Consider the following 6,000-nt stretch of genomic DNA (forward strand, 5'->3'; position numbering starts at 1 on the left):
TACTGGTGGTTGACTGCCCCCCAGCCCAGAGTGTGCATGGAAAATTGTCTGGCAGCCTCCCTGACAGCAAGCAGTGATAGTGCCCATGAAGGGGACCTTGTTGGGCCCGCCCCTTTCACGGTTATCGCTTCTTGGCCTTTTGGCTAAGATCAAGTGTAGTATCTGTTCTTATCAGTTTAATATCTGATACGTCCCCTATCTGGGGACCATATATTAAATGGATTTTTGAGAACGGGGGCCGATTTCGAAGCTTGCTTCCGTCGCCCTATGCATTGACCCGATATGGCAGTATCTTCGGGTACAGTGCACCACCCCCTTACAGGGTTAAAAAGAAAGATTCCTACTTTCATTGCTACCTGCTTGCTGGCTAGCCAGCCCTGTGGGCCTTGCTGCTGTTGCAGCCAAAAAACAAAAGGTGGTGCTGCTGCTGCTTCTGCTGCTTCTGCTTCTGCTTGTGTCTGGCCCCTGTTGGAGCGTCCAGGCACAGGACTTCTGCTGCTGCTGACTAAATGGCCTCCTTAATTGGATCATTTGAGTAGCCAGCACACCTGTGCAGGTAGGGCATGACATGATAGGCAGCTGCCTTGATAGCGGGTGGGTGCTGAATGTTCCTAATTGACAAAATAAGATTAATGCTTATGAAGAAATATAAAATCTCATCCCTTCCCCAATATCGCGCCACACCCCTACCCCTTAATTCCCTGGTTGAACGTGATGGACATATGTCTTTTTTCGACCGTACTAACTATGTAACTATGTAACATAACATGGGGGGGTCTCCTGGCTGTTCACACAGGTGTGTCATTGCTGTACATTGACCATGCATTGCTTCTGTGGTATTGCAAAGGCAAAGACAAATGCTTCCAGCCATCCATTGCACTAATGGATTGGTCATCAGCTGGCTGTCTATGTCCCGCATCAATATAGACCAAAGTACAGAGGGTTAGGCTATGCTATTGTGCACCTACCTGATGCATCAGAAGGTGCGAGGCCCTTGCTAAATTCTGTGCACAGACTTTGAGATCTATGCTTTAGACTGTATCTAAACCTGCTCCAACATGGACTGACATTCTGGCCTACTTTCAGCCGATGCGACTTGTCTGTCGCTGAACAGTCGCTTTTTATGTATTCAGCACCTATGTATAATGTTGTAAAAATGCTCTAGAAGCTAAAGTCGCAGAAATGTCACACATATTTGGCCTGCAACTTTCTGTGCGACAAATTCAGACAGGAAAAATCAGTATAAATCCTTAGAAAATTATCCCCCAGTGTCTCCATCTGCTGGCGGTATTGAATAAGCATTGCTGCACTGATGGGGTATGCATTAGACGAAAAAAAAGAAGAAAAAGAAGAATAATACGCCCAGAAAAGAGGCGAAAAGGAGAAAAACGTAAAAAAACGTGAAAAAAAAGTAAGAGGAAGAGAAGGGAAAAAAAGGTGGAAATGGGTTTAAAAGTGATTTCGGCGGAGAAATATATATATATATATATATATATATATATATATATATATATATATGCGCACACACACACATAGATATAAACGTATTCTCCGTTGAGATATTGCAGCCGCTGCTGTGTCCAGGCCCAGGAGCCTTAGCACTGTGCTGTGATGTCACTCAATACCACTGACATCACTAGGTGTAAACAACATCTCTCCTTTGCTGTGTATGTGACTATGGAGCTGTTTGGTGATGTCGTCTATTACGGCCTTCATAGAAGCAACAGGAGATTGTTGCATCCATCTTGAACCCTCAGAACTACAGTGCTATGATGTCACTCACTTCCACAGGCCTTGCAGAGTGTAAACAACAACAACCCAGCTTTGTTGTGTATGTAACCATAGGGATTTGTGATGTCACCTAGAACCTTCACAGCAGCGACAGCTTTATGAGGAGCATCAGCACTGCTCTGCCTGAGCAGAACCATCACCGCCATAGGTTGTCAAATAACCCGGATTTAACCCACACAGGTAAGTCCAATGGGGTGCAGGCATGTCCTCTATGCTTACAGCTTCCCGTGGGTGTTGGTTTGATACCGTTTGGGGACAGCCAAGGAGGCATCTGCAGGCAACAAAGGTAGGTGTGTGCTTGTGTGTGTGTTTCCTATGCAGATCCTAAGCCCAGTGTCACATGCAAGTAGGAGGAGTAAGAAGGGTTCCTGGCAAATCCGGGTTATGGATTGCATTTAAAAAGGCCCCGTGAGAGTGCAATGGGCCCCTGTCTTGCTGCTTAGCAATAATGGTATGGGTTTAGGTTCTGCTGTGTGTACTGGTGGTTGACTGCCCCCCAGCCCAGAGTGTGCATGGAAAATTGTCTGGCAGCCTCCCTGACAGCAAGCAGTGATAGTGCCCATGAAGGGGACCTTGTTGGGCCCGCCCCTTTCACGGTTATCGCTTCTCGGCCTTTTGGCTAAGATCAAGTGTAGTATCTGTTCTTATCAGTTTAATATCTGATACGTCCCCTATCTGGGGACCATATATTAAATGGATTTTTGAGAACGGGGGCCGATTTCGAAGCTTGCTTCCGTCGCCCTATGCATTGACCCGATATGGCAGTATCTTCGGGTACAGTGCACCACCCCCTTACAGGGTTAAAAAGAAAGATTCCTACTTTCATTGCTACCTGCTTGCTGGCTAGCCAGCTAGCCAGCCCTGTGGGCCTTGCTGCTGCTGCAGCCAAAAAACAAAAGGTGGTGCTGCTGCTTCTGCTGCTTCTGCTTCTGCTTGTGTCTGGCCCCTGTTGGAGCGTCCAGGCACAGGACTTCTGCTGCTGCTGACTAAATGGCCTCCTTAATTGGATCATTTGAGTAGCCAGCACACCTGTGCAGGTAGGGCATGACATGATAGGCAGCTGCCTTGATAGCGGGTGGGTGCTGAATGTTCCTAATTGACAAAATAAGATTAATGCTTATGAAGAAATATAAAATCTCATCCCTTCCCCAATATCGCGCCACACCCCTACCCCTTAATTCCCTGGTTGAACGTGATGGACATATGTCTTTTTTCGACCGTACTAACTATGTAACTATGTAACATAACATGGGGGGGGGGGGGGGGGGGGTCTCCTGGCTGTTCACACAGGTGTGTCATTGCTGTACATTGACCATGCATTGCTTCTGTGGTATTGCAAAGGCAAAGACAAATGCTTCCAGCCATCCATTGCACTAATGGATTGGTCATCAGCTGGCTGTCTATGTCCCGCATCAATATAGACCAAAGTACAGAGGGTTAGGCTATGCTATTGTGCACCTACCTGATGCATCAGAAGGTGCGAGGCCCTTGCTAAATTCTGTGCACAGACTTTGAGATCTATGCTTTAGACTGTATCTAAACCTGCTCCAACATGGACTGACATTCTGGCCTACTTTCAGCCGATGCGACTTGTCTGTCGCTGAACAGTCGCTTTTTATGTATTCAGCACCTATGTATAATGTTGTAAAAATGCTCTAGAAGCTAAAGTCGCAGAAATGTCACACATATTTGGCCTGCAACTTTCTGTGCGACAAATTCAGACAGGAAAAATCAGTATAAATCCTTAGAAAATTATCCCCCAGTGTCTCCATCTGCTGGCGGTATTGAATAAGCATTGCTGCACTGATGGGGTATGCATTAGACGAAAAAAAAGAAGAAAAAGAAGAATAATACGCCCAGAAAAGAGGCGAAAAGGAGAAAAACGTAAAAAAACGTGAAAAAAAAGTAAGAGGAAGAGAAGGGAAAAAAAGGTGGAAATGGGTTTAAAAGTGATTTCGGCGGAGAAATATATATATATATATATATATATATATATATATATATATATATATGCGCACACACACACATAGATATAAACGTATTCTCCGTTGAGATATTGCAGCCGCTGCTGTGTCCAGGCCCAGGAGCCTTAGCACTGTGCTGTGATGTCACTCAATACCACTGACATCACTAGGTGTAAACAACATCTCTCCTTTGCTGTGTATGTGACTATGGAGCTGTTTGGTGATGTCGTCTATTACGGCCTTCATAGAAGCAACAGGAGATTGTTGCATCCATCTTGAACCCTCAGAACTACAGTGCTATGATGTCACTCACTTCCACAGGCCTTGCAGAGTGTAAACAACAACAACCCAGCTTTGTTGTGTATGTAACCATAGGGATTTGTGATGTCACCTAGAACCTTCACAGCAGCGACAGCTTTATGAGGAGCATCAGCACTGCTCTGCCTGAGCAGAACCATCACCGCCATAGGTTGTCAAATAACCCGGATTTAACCCACACAGGTAAGTCCAATGGGGTGCAGGCATGTCCTCTATGCTTACAGCTTCCCGTGGGTGTTGGTTTGATACCGTTTGGGGACAGCCAAGGAGGCATCTGCAGGCAACAAAGGTAGGTGTGTGCTTGTGTGTGTGTTTCCTATGCAGATCCTAAGCCCAGTGTCACATGCAAGTAGGAGGAGTAAGAAGGGTTCCTGGCAAATCCGGGTTATGGATTGCATTTAAAAAGGCCCCGTGGGAGTGCAATGGGCCCCTGTCTTGCTGCTTAGCAATAATGGTATGGGTTTAGGTTCTGCTGTGTGTACTGGTGGTTGACTGCCCCCCAGCCCAGAGTGTGCATGGAAAATTGTCTGGCAGCCTCCCTGACAGCAAGCAGTGATAGTGCCCATGAAGGGGACCTTGTTGGGCCCGCCCCTTTCACGGTTATCGCTTCTCGGCCTTTTGGCTAAGATCAAGTGTAGTATCTGTTCTTATCAGTTTAATATCTGATACGTCCCCTATCTGGGGACCATATATTAAATGGATTTTTGAGAACGGGGGCCGATTTCGAAGCTTGCTTCCGTCGCCCTATGCATTGACCCGATATGGCAGTATCTTCGGGTACAGTGCACCACCCCCTTACAGGGTTAAAAAGAAAGATTCCTACTTTCATTGCTACCTGCTTGCTGGCTAGCCAGCTAGCCAGCCCTGTGGGCCTTGCTGCTGCTGCAGCCAAAAAACAAAAGGTGGTGCTGCTGCTGCTTCTGCTGCTTCTGCTTCTGCTTGTGTCTGGCCCCTGTTGGAGCGTCCAGGCACAGGACTTCTGCTGCTGCTGACTAAATGGCCTCCTTAATTGGATCATTTGAGTAGCCAGCACACCTGTGCAGGTAGGGCATGACATGATAGGCAGCTGCCTTGATAGCGGGTGGGTGCTGAATGTTCCTAATTGACAAAATAAGATTAATGCTTATGAAGAAATATAAAATCTCATCCCTTCCCCAATATCGCGCCACACCCCTACCCCTTAATTCCCTGGTTGAACGTGATGGACATATGTCTTTTTTCGACCGTACTAACTATGTAACTATGTAACATAACATGGGGGGGGGGGGGGGGTCTCCTGGCTGTTCACACAGGTGTGTCATTGCTGTACATTGACCATGCATTGCTTCTGTGGTATTGCAAAGGCAAAGACAAATGCTTCCAGCCATCCATTGCACTAATGGATTGGTCATCAGCTGGCTGTCTATGTCCCGCATCAATATAGACCAAAGTACAGAGGGTTAGGCTATGCTATTGTGCACCTACCTGATGCATCAGAAGGTGCGAGGCCCTTGCTAAATTCTGTGCACAGACTTTGAGATCTATGCTTTAGACTGTATCTAAACCTGCTCCAACATGGACTGACATTCTGGCCTACTTTCAGCCGATGCGACTTGTCTGTCGCTGAACAGTCGCTTTTTATGTATTCAGCACCTATGTATAATGTTGTAAAAATGCTCTAGAAGCTAAAGTCGCAGAAATGTCACACATATTTGGCCTGCAACTTTCTGTGCGACAAATTCAGACAGGAAAAATCAGTATAAATCCTTAGAAAATTATCCCCCAGTGTCTCCATCTGCTGGCGGTATTGAATAAGCATTGCTGCACTGATGGGGTATGCATTAGACGAAAAAAAAGAAGAAAAAGAAGAATAATACGCCCAGAAAAGAGGCGAAAAGGAGAAAAACGTAAAAAAACGTGAAAAAAAAGTAAGAGGAAGAGAAGGGAA

General features: G+C 46.1%; 3 non-coding genes across 3 annotated transcripts; all 3 read left to right on the forward strand.

Moving 5' to 3' along the window:
* Window positions 1–123: 123 nt before the first annotated feature.
* Window positions 124–314, forward strand: LOC130312093 (U2 spliceosomal RNA). Its single transcript, XR_008860293.1, has one exon. It is a non-coding gene; the product is annotated as a U2 spliceosomal RNA (small nuclear RNA).
* A 2,076-nt stretch (window positions 315–2,390) lies between these two features.
* On the forward strand, window positions 2,391–2,581 carry LOC130312091 (U2 spliceosomal RNA). The gene has a single exon (XR_008860291.1). It is a non-coding gene; the product is annotated as a U2 spliceosomal RNA (small nuclear RNA).
* Window positions 2,582–4,675: 2,094 nt separating this feature from the next.
* On the forward strand, window positions 4,676–4,866 carry LOC130312092 (U2 spliceosomal RNA). The gene has a single exon (XR_008860292.1). It is a non-coding gene; the product is annotated as a U2 spliceosomal RNA (small nuclear RNA).
* Window positions 4,867–6,000: the final 1,134 nt, after the last annotated feature.

Source organism: Hyla sarda, unplaced genomic scaffold (genome assembly GCF_029499605.1).
Source record: "Hyla sarda isolate aHylSar1 unplaced genomic scaffold, aHylSar1.hap1 scaffold_1702, whole genome shotgun sequence".
Taxonomy (NCBI): Eukaryota; Metazoa; Chordata; class Amphibia; order Anura; family Hylidae; genus Hyla; species Hyla sarda.